The sequence below is a fragment of the Psammomys obesus genome, unplaced genomic scaffold, assembly GCF_907164565.1.
Source record: "Psammomys obesus unplaced genomic scaffold, mPsaObe1.curated_primary_1811, whole genome shotgun sequence".
Classification (NCBI taxonomy): domain Eukaryota; kingdom Metazoa; phylum Chordata; class Mammalia; order Rodentia; family Muridae; genus Psammomys; species Psammomys obesus.
Window position 1 is genome coordinate 2,309,491 of NW_026590905.1, and position 21,807 is coordinate 2,331,297.

Below are 21,807 nucleotides of genomic sequence, written 5' to 3' on the forward strand. Positions count from 1 at the left end.
AAAGAAAGAAAGAAAGAAAGAAAGAAAGAAAGAAAGAAAGAAAGAAAGAAAGAAAAAGAAAAAACAAAGCTGCAAACTTCCTAAAAGTCTAGGGTTGAAATTTTGTGCTCTTCAAATCGACCCAATGATAAGTGCCTCACAGACTCAAAAAAAGTATTCCTAACATGAGTATCTGGCAGAGGGCTCACATTCAAACATAGGCAATCTCGCAACTTAATGAAAAGGCTGTACAACGAAATGTCCAGAGGGCTGGGAGAGACAGCTCAGAGCCTAGGAGCACTGGCTGTCCTTCCAGAGGGCCGGGGTCAGTTCCCAGAACCTACGTGGCTATTCACAACCCTCTGTTACTCCAGTTCCAGTGGACCCAGTACCCCCTTATGACCTCCATGGACACCAGGCAAGCGTGTGGTGCACATACGTACACACAGGCAAAACATTCACAGACATAAAGCAAAATACAATATAATAGATCTTTAAAAATAAAAGGGGTCAAAAAGATTTAGGGAGAAAAATCACAGCATGTTTCCTTTTCTATGAAGTCATGAATCAAGCATCAGCCAGTGGCTCCCCTTGCAGAGGACCTGGTTATAATTCCCAGCACACACAGGATGGCCACAACCATTACGTGATACATCAGAGACCAAGCCAGAAGCCCTGAACTCAAGGTCAAATCTAACTGTGGAAACAAGAGATAATCAAGAGATAATCACCATTCAGTGTAATATAGGCTTCAAGAAGCAGGTGGAGGTCTGCTAGGAGGAGTGGTCTTCTGCCTGAGGTTTGCAGGTGAGAGAAGAGTTGTGAGGGAAAGTAACCAGATAGCAAGAGGAACACCAAGAGCTGAGTGATAGCTGTGGTGAATAAAGGGTCTTATAAATAAAAACAGCAACCCACTTTGAGATTTAGCTGCATAAGTGAGTACAGAACATGCTCAAACTAACAAACAAAAAGCCAGAAGTTAGTGGGCTGGAAGGTAAAGTCCAAGGAGGTGGATGATGAGAGTCCAGAGTCCAGAGTCCTTTTCAGGAGCCATGTCATAAAGCCACCTGTGACCATTTTTGGTGGACACTGACTGTTCTCCTGAGTTTCAAAACAAAGTTCCCTTCCACAGAGCGCTGTGCCTAAAAAGAAGCTCTCTTCTCTAGGTGGTCTCATTCAGATGTTCCACAGGCACCTCATTCAGATGCTTCAGGGGATCTCATTCAGATGCTTCAGGGGATCTCATTCAGAAAATGATGAGTGGTCCATATGAGGAGTTCTGAGACAATGCCTGCTAAAGGTCTCCAAGGAGTCTTGTCTTTAGTGAGAAAAAGGCACAGGGAACTTGCTTCTCTACACTCTCTAGATGTCACATCACGATGAGTCATTGCTATATCCATGCTCTCACCAGCCTGGATGATTAAGCCAAAACTGACAATGTCATAGCCAAGAGCGGGAAAGAAGCTTGGAATTCAAAGACATCATCAAGAGGCGGCTAAGTCAGTCATCCATGAGGCCTTCCTACCAGGACATCTTACTGGGATGCTCAGAACTACCCCTTGTCATGCTGACAAGGGCTGAGCTTGGTCACGACATTCATGAAACAATGTCTCATTAAGTATTTTAAATGAGATGGAGATGTAATTCAACAAAACAGCACTCTTCCAATGGGTGTGAAGCCACGAGCTCTGTGTCCACCACTGCAAAAATTAAACATAAAGGCTTAAATACAGTGTCAGTAAAGGCTAAACCCAGAAGCCTTTACTGTGTTGAAGTAGTAAATACAGTAAATCTAATCAGTGTCAAGCTCTGACCCCATTTCCTTCTAAAATTTGTATTGTTGGAAACCTCCCACCCTCCAGTACTGTGAACCAAATCAGCTTCAATATTTTATAAATGATCAAGACTAATGCTTCTATCACAGCAGCACAGAACACACAGACTTAATTTGAAACAGAAAGTGTGTAATCAGAGAGAGAGGTGTGGTAATTCAGATGTGTAACCTTAATACTCAGGTGGTGGAGGCAGGAGAATTGCTGCAAGTTCAAGGCCAGCCTAGGATGCAGGTTCAGAGATGGCTTCTGTCTCAAATGAACAAAAATTGACATTAAATAAGCCATAAGCATGCTGCAGAGTGTTAGGCTCTCAAAGCCTCCGAGGAAAGAGTACATTGCCCTGTGACCTTAACCTTTGAACCATCCATCTCATGGTTCAGCAGCCCCAGAAATGTTTTCAGAGGCAGAATTTATTCCTGATTTAGGCATTCTCTCAGCCCTGTAAGTTACTAGACTCAGTCACAAGAAATGTGCCCTGGAAAGCTTATCCCTAGGATGTATACTTGAGAACTGTTTCTTATTCCCTACCCATCTCCTTGCTTATCCCCTGCCCATCGCTTTAGCCGCATAGCCACACTTAAGTGAGTTTAGGCCAGAGCTGAACTTCTGTTCTTCATCACACAGGCTTCAGAGCAAAGCCTCACTGTCACATGGGAGCTGTTGACAACCACATCACACAGTGACACAGACATGTCCACCACCACACAAAGTCTAATCAGACAAAGCAGCCTCTGAGAAGCTGGCCTTGTTTCACCCCAGGCCACCAAGGATCTCACAGCAGGCAGCACAGCTTATATGCTTGCAAGAATTACCTTTTTGTGTTCAGTTGGTGAGGTTGGTACATTGGAAGCAAGGGCCCTGTTTACTCTGGTAACAACTATTGCAGTGATTTTTGTGGCATGCGTCATCTGCCACACAGCACAGTGATGACTCTCATAAAGATTTCCAGAAAAAATAATCACTTTCTGAATGTTAGACACAGCCTTGGGTCCCCTAAAGACTGGGCTGTTTTCATGGTGGAGTCACTGTGGATCTGGAAGCTGATTTCTTTACTTTGGTATTCTTGGGAGAACCTTGTACCATATTTGAAGCCACCTTTCAGCCATCAAATAGGATACAACAGTTGCTCTTCCTCCTTCTTCTTCTGCTCTCCTCCCCCTCCCCACTTTGTGTACACATGAGGGTGGGGGCATTTTCTGAACTCATTCCCTCCAACATTTGTGTTCAGGATGTTTTGTTGTTGTGTTTTTTTTTTAATTTTGCAAATTTTTTTCAACACAGGAGTAAAATACAAGTAGGGGCAGCATGGACTGTACGGCAATATAAGTTATATTTATGCAACCATCACTCTCAACAGGGATGCTGGGCCCTCTGAAATGGGATATAAAATAAATCTTTTCTATCAAAACAGAAAACTTAGATATCCATCTCTGGTGAGCAGCTACCCCACTGAGAACATAGAGCTTGTTTTACACATGACCTGAGTACTAAAATTCATCACTGTAGGGTCCATTTCAACTACTAGGGTGACACCCCAAACCATCGCTTTTGTATGTAACAGATTAGTCACAGCCACAGTGACAAAGATTCCAACCTAATACTATAATAGAGTAGGCTTCCAGACATGAACTGTTTAATAGTTAGCCCTGCTGGCTGATATCAGGCAGACTACTGGAATGATTTTAATTGGGTGTAGAGTGGCTTTGGTGTGTTTTAGTCACTGGTGTCTTAATAAAATTGCATTCATCTATTGTGTGTACACTCATGTTGTGGCACATATATGGTGGTGAAATGACAACTTGCAGGAGTCAGGTCTCTCGTTCCACCATGTGAGTAAGCCCCAAGGATGGAGCTCAGGTCATCGGGCTTGGCAGGAAATGTCTTACCCACTGAGCCATCTTGCCAGCCCATTGTGGCTTTTTTCCTCAATCATTTAGAAGAGCAATGATACTGTCTTGACTTCAAACTACTACAATCTTCTCACGAGCTATTCACTCCCACCTTTTTTGTGACATGTATTTTACTTATGTAATATATGAATCTATAAATAAGTACTATGTTTAGTTATTTATTTAGTTACCTCTAACGTAATGAAACAATGATGCAAAGAAAAATTGAATAGCATTCCATTCGCCAGGTGCCCAAACCCATTCTGTCCCTTCTTTTTTTGTCACATCCCCTGAAAGGTGAATTTGTCAATGTCTCACATTTTACCATTTTCTTCCTTTTTAAAATGCTGATTATGGTACCTTACATGTACAAGATTCTTATCTTTGTGCTATGTAAAAGGCAGGAGGAAAAATAGCATGCACAACAAATATGTAATCTTTCTTGAGGGTTGAGCCTTGTCTAAATGACAGCTTGTAAAAGCAGGCAAGTGCATATAGCAATCTGAAGTGACCTAACAAGCTCTAGAGACAAGAAGGGCAGGCAGAGCTGCCCTGATTGGATGCTGGGGCACTTTGCAGGTACTGTGATTGTCAAAGGCTCTGCCAAGAGGGAGAAAAGGGTGCAGCTGATGGAAAAAAGGAAAGAAGGCAAGAATAGAGATGCCTCCATAGACAGTACAGCCTTGCAGGGAGGTGAGTCAGTCAGTATGGTGGAAGCATGCTCAAGAAGAGCTGCTCCAGAACAGCCAAATGACAGAGCCAGGCAGGAGGGAGATGGAAGATGAGGAAGGAACTGTGATAGGCTTGTGCCTCTGGCAATCTGCCCTCAAATATACCTCAGAGTGTCAGAGAGAATTTACATCCAGGTCTCATGAGAGAAAATAAATAGCGAAAGACGGTAGATTCCTAATGGTGCTGGTCTTTCAGCAAGGGGCGAGAGGTAGTTTTAAATCTTCATCTTTGTGTAGTGTCTTACTAAGGAATTCTGAGTGGGACAAACTGCTGTCCTTAGTTCACCCAGGTTTGTATAAATGGAAGGATTAGGCCTGCCTGAAACTGTGGGCTACCGAGTCCCTGATGACTCAAGACTTTTTCTCTATCTACCCCACATTGCCATAAGCTTTCTGACATCTGGAACTGAGAGACATTGTCAGTGCCCCCATGTCAATGTCAGAGTAGGAAGAACGTGGGCTACTCTGAACTTCCTGCTCTTGAGGGGGATTTTGTACAAACGAGGGAAAACACTTGCCCTTCTGTCTCCATGAATGTCTCAGTCTTCAGATTACAGGCCTCCTCATGTGGGCTGATTTGGGTCAATCTTTATGTGGGGGTGCCGGGAGCCACACTGTCTCGAGTCTTTCACCTAACGATTGGCCTGGCTGATGCTGTCAGGAGTCCAGCTCTTATTTAAAGTGCATGGGGGAGAGATGAAATTGGAGGTAAGCCGTGTGTTTATGTGGAATAACAATGTAAATATTTTATGGGCTGCAGCACAACAAAATTAAATACTTTTGCTTTGACAAATGAATTCCATCTTCAGCGCTTACTCAAAGGAGCAAATGGACCCAACACAGCCCTCTGCAGAAGCAAGCAGGGCAGTGCGGCATCTCCCCAGATCTCAGCGTCTCTCAGCACTGTTGGGAACAGCCTTCCCTACTGTTCCCAGGAAGAGATCTTCTCTCTTGGCATTCTCAGAGATGACACAGCCCATCTATTTCAGTCATTAACTTAGTGAGCCATGCGTGTTTGTTCCTTCCCAAATTGTGAGGCAGCTTTCTGTCGTTAATTCGCAAGCAGTGTCACTATGACCAGGTTTCCCAAGTTCCAGTTCCAGAGCCCTGCCTCTGACCCGCACCAGCATATAACCCTCAGAGCTCACTTCCCAGGTCTCCTGAAGTCTTCGGTTCCTGGCCCATTCAGACATCAGAGCTAGAATAGCCCAGAGAAGAGGAACCACTCGAAGGTTAAGACTGGCATTGGCTTTGAACTCTCCTGTGGCGAAAGTCTGCCTAAAAGCCCGTTTTAACTTCCAAACTTCTACTCATTTATGAAATGACCTTTTATCTAGTTCCTTACTCTCAGAAGACACCCTAGCATTCTAGTTTACAGAGAAAGATATAACCCAGTGGAGATGAGCCTCACACTCTACTAACACCCAAAAAGCAACCCTTCCCATCTCTTCACACTGCTCTAAACCTATTGTCTCCCCCTGAGCTTTCCAATCTTCAACCTTCCTACCATCTCAGGAAGCTGCACCATAAGTCCCCAGCTTGTCTCTCTTTAGAGAGTCAAGAGACATGGCCATTAAACCCACAGCACTCAATTTTGAACTGCACTTTTAATTCAAATTTTATTTCCTTGGTTATTAAACAACCCCTGCATTCTTCAAATGAAATAAACTTTATCATTTCTCATGTTTGTGTTTAAGATTTAACACTAGAGTTTGGAGAGGTGATGGTCCAGCAGTTAAGCGTGCTTGTTACGGGACACCCATTTAACAAGCTGGATATTTCACGTATGCCTATCACTTCAGCTCCAGTGCAAGAAGAGGCAGGAATGATGGCTGCAGCTGATTGGCTTCCAGTCTAGCTGAGGAAAGATGAGCTCCAGATTCAAGGAGAGAACTCTGCCTCAAGGAAAAAGGCAGAGTGCAACAGAGGAGAACACTTGCCACAGTGCCCACATCTCCATACACACGCGGATACACTGAGGCACATGCATACTCCCTAACCAATCAAACAGAAATTGAATCTGCGGTAAATCAACACAGAAGTGTGGGAGCATCTTTTCCCTTTCCCACACTGTGCGTGCCAGACAAGGTATCAAAGGCACGCTAGCTCCAGAGGATTTGGTAGGAATAGCTTCTTTTTCATCTTCCATGTGATACCTACAAGCCACAACAATAACCAGCATGACAGGATATTGCAAGGGTGTAATAGCAGCATTTGTATCACAAAAAGCTGTCTAATTGGATTTAAGATCTACTCGACAGGAAAAAAAAATAATCATGCCTGGTGCTGGAAACCTAACTATCCAGGCCAGGGAGGTCATGGGGTCTTTTCTCTTTATTATTGTTGTTGTTGTTTTTACAATTTATTTACTTTGTATCCCAGTTATAGTCTCCTCCCTCATCTCACTGTCCCACCCACTCTCCCTATACCCCAGCTATTCCCCTCCCCTACTCCACTGATAGGGGAAGTCCTCCTCCCCTACCATCTGACCCTAGCCTATCAGATCTCATCAGGACTGCCTAGATCCTCTTCCTCTGTAGGCTGACACACACACTCACTCTACAATGATCAAATCCTAATGATTACTATTTTCATCTAAAATTCAATCACATTTTGTGGACAGATTAGGGATCTTCTAGTTAAATATATTATATAATATATAATATATTCCAGATCATTGTAGGCTGTTACTATGCAATGAGACTGTTTAATGGGTTTTTCTCTCTAACTTTGTAGCTTACTTTTCATTTGTTTTCCTCTCATAGGGACAATGTCATGTTTTATGTTTTGAACTGATGATAATGGGTGATGCTTTCATAATCTGTGTCTAATAATTTCTGCATTGAAAATCTCTCTGCTCTGATTCCTAGCATGTGTTGTTTCTGCTGGCTCCGTGACCTTGTTTCCCCTTTGCTCCTGTTGGAGTTTGTTTTGTTCTGTTTTTTAGTGTGATTTTTAATATTCTTCCACATAAAGTAATGAGCTAACATTTCTAGGTCCATTTCAGCCACCTCATTGTTTTAAGTTCCCTGGATAGCTAGGCATCAGCAAGCCTGCCTGCAAACCCCTGCTGGGGCTAGCTTATGTCACGAACTCCTGAGGACACTTGCTTCTCCAATGTTTGCACTTTCAGCTTCAGTGCAGCTTTCTGTGAAGTTGGTGTTGGAAGTTTTCTTCATGATCTTTCTTTTCTGGGGGTGCATTATTTCGGGTCCTACCTTACCAGGAAGGAAACTGTATCACTGAAAAAAGGAATAAAGACGGCAGCCGGAGAGATGGTTCAATGCTTAAGAACACTGGGTGCTCTTCCAGAGGACCAGTTCTGATTCCCAGCACCCACGTGGTAGCTGACAACTGTCTGTAACTCCAGTTCCAAAAGGTTTTTTTCACCCTCTTCTGGCTTCTGCAGGCACATGGGGCACAGACACTAGACACAGGCAAAATGCCTATACACATTACGAAAATTAAAAAAGAAAAGTAAAAAAGGAATAAAGAGAAAGGAGTAATAACTAGATTGTGAATTATCTGGCTCAGAACTTGAGCTTGTTATTTCTTTGGGATTGGTAAATATCTGTGGTGGAGGAGAAAAGAAAGAAAGAACAAAAGGAGAAGGAAAAAAGAAGCGAGAAAGACAGCTGCACCAGAATGAACTTCCTTGCATCTTCAGAGTCTGGTACAGATTGCAGACTTAGGCCAAAAGCCACAGGTGGCCTCTGTCATCATTCAGTGTTGAGGGGCTCCTTTGCATCTCAGAGAAAGGATCAGTATGGTTCCTGGTTTCCTGGACAAAGGTCTGCAAGGTGCTTAAGTAAAGCTTATAAAACAGGTATCCAGATCTGGAGTCCGACTTGAATTTCCCCTGTGAAATGCAGACAAAAGAGATGAAAGGAATTTCATGATAGTGAATTTCATTAAAACAGGAAGCACAAATGTTTGTTGAAATCTACTCCTTCAGTTTACAAAACTTGTTTGTGATTATATAAAAGACAAACTGACACCCCACACTCATGGACACATGGGTGTGAAAACTATGAGGCCTGCATGAAGAGCAAGCCAGATATCCTAAATGTTTTCTATCCTAGAATTCTAACAATCTTTCTCTTGGAAATTGATTGATTAACCTTGGTGTGGGCCAAAAAGAAGTCTTCCTAAGTGGCCATGAGATTGCTTTTAATAGATATGGCTAGCTGCTGGAACCCCTGCCCAAACACCAGCTCAAATTTCATTATCACTATGGCTGCTGCTCCTGCATGACATCTTAAGGATTTTTAAACCTGTGTTTACTCCAACTCATAGACCAAACCAGTGAGAATGCCCAGGGCTCCTTGGGTCTCTGAGCTCACTTTAATATAATACCAGTGTTCTCGAATATTTCTGCTGCCAGATCCATCTGGCATCATCTCCATCGCCCATCACCACTGTGTCTGCAGTTGCTTGAGAATGGGGGTTTTGGCTCTTTTTGCAAAGGTACAGTGGTTGCTCAGGGTGTTTTTTGTATACTTGAAACGCACGACTTCTCTGGTGACCAGAAAGCCTTTCCTATCAGCACTTTAAAGCCTCAGCATTACACACTGGCTTCAAAAGCATGTGGCTGGATGTGGCTGTGCATACTTGTGATACCCACACATGGTCAGCCAAAGCAGAAGGATCAAGGGCTTAAGGCCAGCCCAGGATGTCTTATGAGACTCTATCTCCAAAACTGAAATAAATGCAGGAGACCATAGAAGCCTGTAAAATTTGCAGCTGTTCAAAGAGCTCCAAGAGCTTCCTTTGAATCTTTTTTCTTGACTAAGAACATCTCCAGGTAGAAGGTAAAATGGTGGTTCCAGGCCTGTGGCCATGTGAGCAAGAGGAATGGGGAGAGTGTGTGAGAGGAAGGAGCAATGCAGCAGGTTTGTTGGTTGCACAGTGTGGAGGGTTGGGGAGACAATGGCATGTCTGGGGCACTTCTGCCTCCTGACGGATTCTGTCTACCTTACCATTAAATATACGGCACTGTTTGAGTCAGCAGGTGTGTGAGCTCTACTTCATTACAGCAGAGTGCCACTGCCTGTATCTCACATCATCTTACATGCATTAACGTCACTATGATTTGGATGTGGAATATCCCCATAGGCTCAGGTGCCCCAGCCTGTGGCACCATTTGGGGATGCTGAGGAACCTTTTAAGAGATGGAATCACTCAGGAGGAAGTGAGTCTCTGGGGTGGGTGGAGCTTATCCGCACTCTGTACCTGCTGGGAGATATAACCAGCAGCCTTTCTCCCAGAGTGGAGAAGGACTTATCCGACCACCAGGCTTCCTCTGCCATGACAGACTGTACCCCATACCGTGAGCCAAGACAAACCCACCCTCTCTTCAGGTGCTTCTTATCTGGTGTTTGGTCCCAGCAGGGAAAAAGCAACAAATACAAACACGTACAATACAGTGTGTTTACTATATGAACAGCCTGTCATAGTAGCATGTGCCTAAAATGCCAATGCTTGGAAGCTAGAGAGAGAATAGATTCAAGTCCAGCCTGGGCTACATGGAGAGTTCAAGTCCAGCCTCATCTACATAATGAGTTCAAAAGGATCCTTGACTACCTAGTGAGTTTAAGGCCTAACTTGGCTACATAAGACCCTGTTTCAGGGAGTGAGGAAAACATAATTATCACCTAATTTTCTTTCAGCTGTTTAAAGGGACATCCATTCAGTCTTGATCTTACTCTTCACCTCCTCACTTGGCACCTCAATTGCTATTCTCCTGTCTACACCACACCACACATTTCTTTACTTCCTACCTATGTCCCAGAGTTAGAAGAGGAGACATTGACCCGGGCCTTCCTGGACCCTCCTCGTCTCTGACTCTCCCTTACCATCTGCATCTTCGCTTCCCACCTGTGTCCTGGGATTAGACAGGTGAGGTGCTGGCCCAGCCCTTTCTGAGCCATCCTTCCTTTGCACCGTCCTGGCTCTGCACTCAGCCCTGTTTTTCTTGTCATCATCTCCATTAGACATGCCTCCTCTGATTCTCAGTTAGCATTCTGTTAGTTCTAGACTTACAAGCGGGCTGGTGTCAGCACATGACTGAATTGCTCAGTCTTGTGACCTATTCATGTCCTAAATGGAGCCACAGTGCCAGAGAACACAGAACGGTGCCTCATATAACAGATAGTTAATGGATGTAAGTGGGTGGCTTTCTACCCTTTCTACTTATTTTCCTTCCTGACTATCATTCTTGCCTTTTTATTATAATTGCAATTTCTAGCTCAAATTGATCAAATAGCAAATGCAACTGGGGGCAGTTAGAGATTGCGAAGCCTGGATTTTTCATAGCACAGGTTGACTGGGCTGAGCTTTTATCCATGACTGTGCCAAGGTTGTTCTTTGAAGACTTCTTGCTTTCAGAGGTAATTATGGGTACAGTGACAAAATGGTTTATATTTGTTCTCATAAAACTGTGAATTTGGGAATCAGAAGACAGGTGTGAGCCTGAATGCAGAGAAAACAAGACTGGCTTTGAACCAGTGACTGTTGAAGGTGAGCAATGGGTCTGGATCCTCTGACACTATGTCTCCTTTACCTCTGAGTGTGTTTCAGATTGTCCAAACATTTCCCAAAATGTCCAGCACAGAAAGCTCACACATCAGTGTTGTTACACACCCACCAAAGGCCCCGGGCTCCTTTAATACCCACTGGGAAGCTGTTCTCAGGACCATAGAAGCCCTCAGACTCTGACAGTGTAATGCCACACACTTTCAACCCCCACACTTGGCATTTGGACAGAATCTCTTCCTGACCCCAGATGGCATCCCAGCTTCCTCGGGCTGAGCCTGTCAACATGTTTTACCAGGAGCCTAATTCCTGAATGTAGCAGCCATGAAATGAACCAGGATGATCTCTCTGATCTCCTCTTGAACAGGTATGTCCCATTCTAGCTTTGTCAGCCTCCTGAGCTGCTTCCAGTTCTGGAGCTAGAACTCATTTCTCTTGACCACTACTTCTTGCCTTATTTCTCCCCAAATTAATATGGGTTGTTATGCTCAAATGCATTAGAATCTTCCAGAAATGGCTTGGACAGGGTGGCTTAGCAGCAGACAGAGCCAACTTCTATGAGGCTCCAACACTGAGCATCTTGCCTCTCAGAACCCTGCAGCATTTGCTGCAGATGCACTTTTATTAGGATGAAGACGATAAGAGTAATGGCCGTAGATAACTCTGTCTCCTCTGCAGCACTGGGTGGAACACATGATTTGCTTTCTGCTAGGAGCCCCAGGACAGGAGCTCACAAGAAAACCAACAGAGCCAACTAACCAGGGACCAGAGGGGCTTGCAGAGACTGAAGCACCAACCAAAGACCATGAATACACTGGACCTAGTCCCCCTACACTGATGAGCAGCTCCAGCTTCATATGGGTTCCCTAGTAAGGGGGACAGGGGCTGTCTATGACAAGGACTCTATTGCCTGCTTTTTGATCTCTTGCCACTGGTGGGGCTGCCTCACCAGGCCACAGGTGAAGAGGATGCGCTCAGTACTGATGCAACTTGATGAGCTGGGGTGGGTTGGTGGTGGTGGAGCTCCCCTTTTCTGAGGAGAAGGGGAGAGGGAAAGGGGGAAGAAGAAGGAAGGATGAGACTGGGAGAAGAGGAGGGAGGGGGCTACAATCAAGATGTAAAGTGAATGAATAAATAAATATTTTTTTTAAAAATGAAAGATAAAGAGAGAGAGGAAGGAAGGAAGGAAGGAAAAGAAAGAAAGAAAGAAAGAAAGAAAGAAAGAAAGAAAGAAAGAAAGAAAGAAAGAAAGCTACACGGCAAAATGATGCAATGCTCTACTCCCAAATCCACACCCTCCATCCTCCCCACCTCTCCTCTTTCCCTCTCTTTAGTTAATATGTGTTGAGAAGGTCACTGAGCCACTGAGCTGTCCCCGTGAGGTGGAGGGTCCACTCCTCACCTGCATGCCCCTGTTTCTTCCTGTGTCACTATGCTCTGCCCTCCGGCCTCTCCAGACACTGCTTAAACCAACCTTCTACACCCACGTCTTCCAGGGGCCTCTCCTAAATTCTCCGGCAAGGCCCTGAGGCTTTGATCACAGCTGATGCCACTGTCAGACTGATGATGAGCAAAAGAATCCAGACAAAGCACAGTTTCATATGGTTTTTCTCATCTCCCTGGGGAGCCTTGGGAAACGAAGCTCTCAGAATTTCAGCTTCATGCACTGGGACGTTGCATAAAAATTGCCTGATTTGTGTATAAATGATTGGATGTCAAAGCCATTTGGAAAATACAGAGGACAGTATAAATGCTGGTTTAATATTTATGGTGTCCCCATTAAATATAAATTACTAATCCAGACACTGAAAGGAGGAAAAAAAAAATAAAAAAGAACTTGCTGTAAAGAAACTCTCCCAAAAGTTAGGAAGAGCTGATTTTACAGCAATAAGGCCCCAGAAAGTGCTAGAAATTTGAAGAAAAAAAAAAAAAAACAGGAAAAAAAAAAGCATTGTTGTCAGACAACTCATAGATGGCATCAGGAAAAGATGGCGTCTGGAAAAGAGGAGAAGATGGGGCTTGAGCTGTGGGTTTTGGCAGGAGGGTGTGGCAAAATGTGATGGGCACCGGTGATAGCGGTGACCCAGGAAGGAGCCATTATTCAGTTCAGCTGCGGCACAGGCCCACACACCCAGGCTTCACATGAGACGCAGCACGCAGCTTGGAAGCTGTTTGAACACGGAGGCAAAATGCAAAGTGTTTGGGGGAGGTTTCCCCAGCTGGCTGAAGAGGAGAAGCTGTGGACATTGGCTTTGTGAAGCAGGTCTAAGGGAGACTCTGTGGTGATGCCTCCCAGAGTTCTGAACACGGTCACCTGACCAACAGCATGCTCTTGCTCTAGGTTTCCTCAAGAAACCTGGAGCATAGCTGCAGCTCAGGGAGAAACACACATCAGTGGGACACCAAGCCGTGCGTCTTTTGCGTGGGAATGAAAGATGTGAACGTGTGCATGTGGATGTAAGTTGGATGCTCATTTTAATTTTTTTTTTCTGGGGAGGAAATCAAATAAACCCTTGTGCCTCTAATGACTTGTGAAGTGGCCTAAGATGAATCCCGGAGGAGGATACATTTGCAAATCATTGATCCACATTCAGCATCCTTTTGCCGGTCCACAAAGCCTCTCCTGCGCCGCCGAGACAGAACAGAGAAGCACTCTCATGCACGAGTCAGCAGGGAATCTCCTCCAAGGACAGGGTCTCTCCCCGCCACCCCGCGTTTTCCTGATAATGCACTTTATCAGACCTTCCATGAAAACAGGAGGGGTCCATTGATGTCCTGATGTGTCCTCATTTTGCTGAAACTTCATTTGTCTGATGGGAAGACAGTCTGCTCTGGGCGCAGAGCCTAGCCTTGTTTCTTCAGACCTTGTAGTCCTTCTGTTATCTGGGTTCCCTGAATGGCTGCCAGTTATACCAATGAAGATGAGGAGAAATTCTCCTTCCTGCCCTACACCTTCGTGTGGAGCCATTGGACCTTAGCACAACAGCTGGAGGATTGACCCTGTTTAGAAATGAACAACGAAGGAGGCCTGGGTGGCCATCCATGAACTGTGGAGCAAGGATCTGCTGCACGCTGGCAAGGCCACATCCTGGGTGGAGCCCTGCTTGAAGAGGTGTGAACACAGCACAAGTATCCTCTCGGAGCGTGGGGAGTACGGTGGAGGCTCAGAGTCTCAGGCCATAGTCCACCCCTCCAGATGAGCGGGCTTGGAAGCTCTGCACCTGTTCTAGTTACAGGCATGGCACAAAGCGTGAACTTGAATCAGACACTCAAAGCTGGGGTTCTGGACTCCACCACAGGTGTGAGAATTCCTGGAACTAAGCTATGTCTAAGCAACAGGTGACTGATTAGGCCTGCAGTGATGGAGTGGGGTTCTAATGTTGCAGGTCCAGATTGACGTTGCTGATTGGATGTGAGGCTGGAAGTTGGAAAGTTGCAGGTCTCAGGCTAGCTTTAGCCTGCTCAAAGCCATTCCTTGCCCGTTTTTGTGTCAGACCTACCATCCTGTGACTAACAGATAACAAACCTTTTTGAATGTTCTCACTTAGCAGACAGTACCTTCCATCCAACCCCAAAGCTAAGGATGCTCCAGACAACATCTGAGGCCTAGAGATGAGTTTTTTCTTTTGCTCTGACCTGCCTCTCTGATGTTCCCACGAGTGTGTTTGAAAAATGTCTTGATTTGTGCCTTCCTTTGTTCTGTTACTATAAAAACTTCATGAAACTGCTTCTACTCTGGAACATGGAATTCAGGGTGACCTAAATCTATGTTCCTGGGCCATGGTCACTCATACTTGACTCTGAAATGAACTGTCTCTTATCCTCTTTGAAATTAGGAGCTGTGTTTTGGCACCATAACCACTTCCCTACTGTGACATTCTGGCCCATTCCTACAAAATGGGGAAAATAGTTGCATGAACCTGAGCCATGCTGAGGTGCTGGGGGTGGGAGGGATGCCATGGGTTGGATAGAATGGTGTGAGTGGGCTTTGCATAGTGCCTGGGAGGGGAGCCTCTGTGAGGGAGGCATTTGTAAAGGTGCCTGTGGTTATTACAGAAGCCTCTGGCAGGGGGTCACTGTGCTTCAGATCAGTCATTCATATACCAGGAGCACCTGCTGTGTGGCCAGAGATGATGATGATGGTGGTGGTGATGATGGTGATGATGATAGTGATGATGATAGTGATGATTATGATGATGATGAGGATGAGGATGAGGATGATAAGAGTGATGGCAGTGGTGACGGTGATTACTGTGATGGTAATGGTGATGATGAGGAGGAGGAAGTCCCAGCACCAGGGTGGTTGAGGCAGGAGAATCATAGGTTCCAGGTCCACCTGGTCTATCTAGTGAAACTTTATCTTTAATTAATCAACTAAAAATAAAATAAAAGCAGAGAAAAAAAAGAAAACCTCTTTGAAAGACTCTGTAGTGAATGTTGCCTCTGTGAAGGTAGAAGATGAAATGAGTCACAAGGTCTTCTGTGCCTGTGGGTTATGAAGGGATTCAGAAAATGAGCTGTGTCAGACTTTGGTTTTCCTTTTGTTCTTCCATAAACAGTAAAGCGTGACGACCACTAAGATAACACCTACTATAGAAGTGATGGGAGGGGGTGAGCATTTGCAAATTCTGCAGCATGTTATGTGAGAGACAGGAAGTTTTGTTTTGTTTTGTCTCCAGCGTCTTGGAACAAATGCCCTGTGGATCCTGAAGAGCAGCCACAGCACACCCACCTCTAGATGCCTAAAATTCTTACTGTGGGGCTCGCCTCACTGCAAGACTTGGTTATTGCATCTTGTAGAGGAACATGGGAGCTGGTTTGGGTTCTGATCCAAGCTTTCCTCCTACATTCTGTTTAGTGTTTGTCAGTTAACCTGTCAGTAGTTTGCTTATTTGTGAAATGCTGCTTCCCTGGTATTGAGAAACCTCGGTGCTCTCAGAAATAGATCTCATTACCTAGGGGTGGCAATACCAGGCGATGAGAACATACACCATTGCAGAGGTGGCTTGCTTTTGCTGAGCCCAAGAGAAAGAGCATGAAATGTCACCTTGTGACTGGGCTGGGGTCTGGGCTGGATGTTTGCTGGTTTTTAGTGTCATAGTTAAGAATGAAATGCAGGTATGTACAGCTTACAAAATAACAAGAATTCTTAACTCAAAGCATAGTATAAATCAGAAGGAAATGTGCTGTCAAGATTGACAGTGAGCTACATGAGGAAGGGTCCTCAAAGGTTCCCAGTTATTATGTGGGGCTCACTTTTACAGGGTACAAAAGAAGGACAAGTTTGGTTGCTAAAGGGCATAGTGCAAGCAGTTCACTCTTTTAACTATTTAGGCAAGCAAGCCCTTGCTCACTGTGCACGTCCCTTCCCTAATGGATTTGATTTTTAGTCATATGCATGTCTAGCTATGCATAAATATTAGGTGGTAACTAAAAGATTTTCCCTGAAAGTTCATTTTGAGGACAAAGTTTGCCTTATCGTGTATGTACCCAAAACCAGTTAAGGCAAGAATAACCACCATACTCTCCTCTCTTGCCTAGATATAGCAGAGTAAGACTGGATAGAGTTGTCTAGATTTGATGGTCTTTATGGGAAAGAGAAACATGAAACATGCTACATTGTCCAGAGCAGAATGTGTGTGCAGCTGGATCCAGGTAGGGGTCATAGGTTGCTAACACCTTGCTGGGTACGTTGTTCAAAGTGGGATGTGTGTGCAAAGGACATATGAGTACAGGTTCTAAACTGAGGACATTGTTAGGATTGTGTGCAGCCCAAGTGGAGTCGCAGGTTGCTAAGCTATCCCCTATGCTTGCCTGTCTAAAAAGGAGCCTTGGGACCAGGAAAATGCAAGGGAAAGAGAGAGAGAGGGAAAGTGCCAAGAGCCTTTTGTGTTTCTGATGGAAAGAAGGGGTGGCAGAGGACAATGCTTACAACTGTGTAGTGAATCTGGGATAAGACACTATTTGTCTGAGTCCTGGATCAGGGGAGAATAGAGTAGTTGGCAATGGCCTGAAGCATGAAAGTCCACAATAGAAGAGTCTAGAATGTGAGTACTAGAGAAGCAGGACTGTGTTTGACTGGCATGGTTTGAGTGAGCTGTTTTTTTTTTTTTGTTTTTTTTTTTTTTTGTCTTTTGAGGGACAGTTCTTCCATGCCTCACAAGCCACAAGTGTCAAAGCATTAGAATATATAAAGTAAAAATTATGATTTTGACCCCATGAGGACCACACATGACAGCCTCTAGCATCAGAACTTGATGAATATTTCTCTCCCAGACTCCCTAGGAATTATCCCTATCAGAGTAGAAAGGATCAGAGGCTCATATACACAACCAAGAAACCAAGAATGGATCAAGAACATATACCAAAGTTCCCAGCACTGAGCTGACTCTCTTATCTATGCAAGGGTAATCCTTTGGTAATACCATCAGAAAAAAAAAAAAAAAATCCCTCCAGTACAACACAAAGCATCATAAAACCAATAACTAACTCTGAGTACAAAGCCCCCATATTGAAGTTGGAGAGAAAATGAAACAAATTCTAGAGCTTGGGGGAAGGGTCAAAGGTCTCTAAGCTAGCCATTGGTACTGTAGTCCTCTTAAGGTGCAGGTGGTCCCCAAGGTCATTCAGCTAATCAGAAGAAGGAATAGAGGCCAGGATATATCCTGACTGGAGCCCAGTTCTATACTCACTGTAGTGTGCTGTTCTAGAACTGTATGAAAACATATTAGGGGCCATTTAAAAATAAGGCATTGGCAAAGCAGAAAAGCATAGAAGGAAAACAGCTGGGCAAATGGGAGGCACAGAGCCTGCTTCCAAAGCCATGTCTCAGGAACATATATTATGTTGCTCATCTTTCCTCTTCAGTTGTTTTCTCTTGTCTCACAGAGGCCCTTCCTGCTGTCCCTGTGACCCTGCCATCATCCTAGCAGTAAGTCTCATAATGTCCCAGAGTCTCCTTTGAGCTGAGTCATTCCACCAACCCATTCTAATGTAGATTAAGCACCTCCTACGCCTCCCAGTTGGAATTTATTCCAAACACTCCGGGAATACCGAGAAGGTTCTTTCACAGAAAAAAAATTAAAAAATAAACAAGTAATTAAATAAAAAGTCGAATAACAATGATAGTGTATGTCTGGTTCTGGCTATTGTCCAAAGGAAAATCAGCCCCAGACAGACATTTTTAACACCATATCTGGATCTTGGGCTTTACATTCCACATATGCTGTCCTCTGTAACTCTTTTAGATTCCCAGCCCCAAGATACACTCGGAGCAATTAAACATGCTTTCCAGAGACAGAAAACTGCAAGTTTGGGAGATTTATACAGCAAAGATATTGACACGATTATGTTTAGTGTTCACCAGCGGTGTTCTTTTCAAATAGTTGTCGCCCAGGGTCACCCTGACCCCTGGCAGAGTTACGTTCTTCCCAAAAGAGGACCACAGTCTTCCTGCCTGGAGGAATGACATTCTTCCTGATAGGAGAAGCAGGACTTGGTGAACCAGGATTCACTGTGTGGCTGTTACCCAGGGCCGACCAGTACAAACTGCCTGAGCGACCGCGTGTTCTCTTCTTTGACATGACGATCCTTAATGGCCAACGGGTGAGCTGGTCTGTTTCCTTCTGTTGTGGCAATCTTAGTGAATGAATCTTAACAGGGTCATATTCTCAAAGGTAAACTTCAGCCATGGAAGAGGTACAAACTTTCTTCTCCCTGCGATTTCTAACCAGCTTGGCGACTATGCTGTTTATCTTGGAGTTAGATTAGGGGCACTGATCCTGTGCCTAAAGTCTACCTGTGTAAGCTCACTTTTCCTAAGCAAGTTTTGGGGTTTCTGTTTGTTTGTTTGTTTTTTGTAAGTCCTCTCTAACACTAATTTACCACTCCTAGATGCTCCCATCAGATTCCAGTCTGCTTAGCCTCTACCCTCCGTACCCTCCCAGCTCACGCCAGTGCCTTTTGCTCAGACCCTGACACGCGCTATCCTCGAGATAGGATCTAATTTATCACTTCCACTCTTCTCTAGCCCCATAAGCAAGTTATTTCAAAATAGCTGAGGCTTCAGGGCAATTCCTCTGCAGGATGCAGAGCCTTGTGCTGGTAAAAGGCAGATTTGGTGGGATTTCAATGCCACCCAGTCTTACATGGGAACGGAACAGAAATGCAGGGTGAAGAAATTAGGTTAGACGCACAGAACATTCTGGACAAGAAAGATTCCTCAGACCTGCAGTGGAGCACTCAGCGAGGGCCATTACTTTTTAAACTGGTTTTCATAAAGAAAATGTGTCTTCCTTGAGACTGGGGTGTCCCTTCCCAGGGTACAAATAGCTAGGACAGCTGACCTTTAGCAATTCCATCCACTCATAAAAAAAGGCTAGGGTTTCATCCAACCACCATCGTTTATGGTATGATGTTCCAACAAAGCAGAGAAAGGAGGAAATTAATCACTTAGTGAAAAGAAAAAAGAAAAGGCTTCCAGAAGGAACCAACCTCCTCTGGCTCTGCAAACCGGGGAGTCTCTGCCTCCCTCCTGGCTCCCCTAGACTGCAGCACCTTGCGTTTTCTTTGTATTGTTCTTGCCACAAGGTACCGGCTCATTTATCTTCTGGTGCTTGTGTTTTATTATGGGAAGGACGTTTCAAGGGAGATTCACAAGTAATGGAATCCAGAAGATCTATCCCTCCAAGCCACACTGTCCCTGCTACCCCCTGTATGATTTCTGTAGAATTATCCAGGAAGTTCAGGAAAATGAACTTGACATTGAAATTTCTTCTTCTTCCTCTTCTTTTCCTTCTCCTCCTTCTTCCTCTTCCTCTCCTTCTCTTTCTACTTCTCCTCCTTCTCCTTCCTCTTCTTCTTTTTGTTTTTCTCTCTTTCTAGTGGCCTCCTTCCCCACACCGTTTCTCTGGGACTATGTTCTTAATACATGTTCACAATATTCTTCACTGCAGGATGCAGGTTGTGCTAATTTCCCTGTTAAATAAACACAACAATGAAACACATTAACATTTTGCCATTTTCACCTAATCTCTCTTTCTCTGTGTCTTTCTCTCTCTGTCTCTCTCTCTCTCTCTCTCTCTCTCTCTCAGAGAGAGAGAGAGAGAGACCTGCTTTCTTCACTGTGGGGTTTCAGTTTGGATGTAGAGTTCCGGGCATGAGCAGCCTTCACTGAACTCCACTCCAACCCTCACATGCACTGAGTTCTGCAGGATCTGCACCCTTTGCCTCTTCTCTGTCCCTCAGTCCTCAGAATTACCACTCTTCTGGAGACACCTACCTTTCAGCAGTACGCTGCAAAGCTCCCTCTGGAATGCAAATATTTCCTTGCAGTTTGCTTCCCTGAACTCCAGGTGTTTTATTTATTGAGACTTATCGATGAGACACAACTGTTCTAATTTCTTTCAGTTGCTCAATAGTACCCAAGTTGTAAGTAAGTTGCAACATAGCCTATCGTATGTTATTGATTAGCTGTATGTAATAGCCATGTAATGTACCGATCTTCTACATGGTAACCCCATAAGTTACAATCTGTAATCACTGGCTATAGTTTTATTTTTCCTTCCAGTATGGCTTTCTTCTGTAATGATAAGCAGCTTTTGCTTCCTCCCCAGTCCTCTTTCTTTTACTTGTTTTGAATGTAAGCCCCACCCTGAAGTGGCAAGAAGCAGGCATCGCACCTTCCTCCTGATTTTCAGGATGATGTTTCTTACATGGAACTATTAGGTAACTTCTGTCGTCGCATCATTTATGCCCACATGTTATGTGTGTTTTTACCTTGCCCATGCCACCTGTGGCCCAAGGATCACAAGAGCAGGAGAGCTGTCCCTGCCCCTTGCCAGCTGCAGGACTAGGGACAGCAGACCCTGCACCTCTCCTGGGCAGCACAGTAGAGCGGGCACCAATTAAGGAGGCACCAGTAAGCCAGCCCTGAAAGTAGAGCATAGGAGAACTGGGTTCTGGGATAAATCCCTCTCCCACCTTGCCACCTGCAGTAGTTGGGAGAGTTGGCCCTGAGGGCATGAGAGAGAGAACTAGCCTTGCCCCCTCATTGGCTGTAGGGAGCAGGCCCTACACCTCACTTGGGCAACACAGTGGAGCTGGCCCTGATGGTGAAGGCACAGGAAATCCAGCCCCAAGGGCAGGAGAGGAGGACTAGATGGCCTAGTCAGAGCAGTGCTGGAGAACTCATCCCAGTGATGTGAATAAAGGAGAGCTGGCATGCTGACCAACTCAGCTACCACCCAGACACAGATCCAGGACTCTGAGTTGGCCTACTCAGAAATCTGTATCATCTGTGAACAGTTGGGGAGCATGAAAGGGCCAGTTTTGCTGATCTAAAGCTGCAGGATCTCCATAACACAGGGATACACAGGATAACCAGGAGGAGCTGAGGATCAAATATTGATGATGTCACAGAAGCCAGAGACCTCAAAAGAGAACAATGACTCATTGGCATGAACATTTGCAAGTGAAGACGTATGGAAACAAGGGTATAGCATGGGACACACTGTGACATACTACAGCTTTCCATGATGAAATGTCTTTTTATGCTTGTGTATGTGTGTGTGTGTGTGTGTGTGTGTGTGTGTGTGTGTCATTTTAAGGTTGAAGTTGCAAGACGGAAAGGTAAATATGAGGGAACAGAGAGATGAGTGGGACAGGGGTGCATGATGTGGAACTCACAAAGAATCAATAAAAAGTTTTTATTTTAGAAGGAAATTGACCTTTGAAATGCTATTTAATTATCTGCAAGATGATAATAGGTTAGTACTCTAATTTGTCAACATGTTTAATTTCTATTAATACCCTTAAATTAACTATTACTAAGTTCCAGGG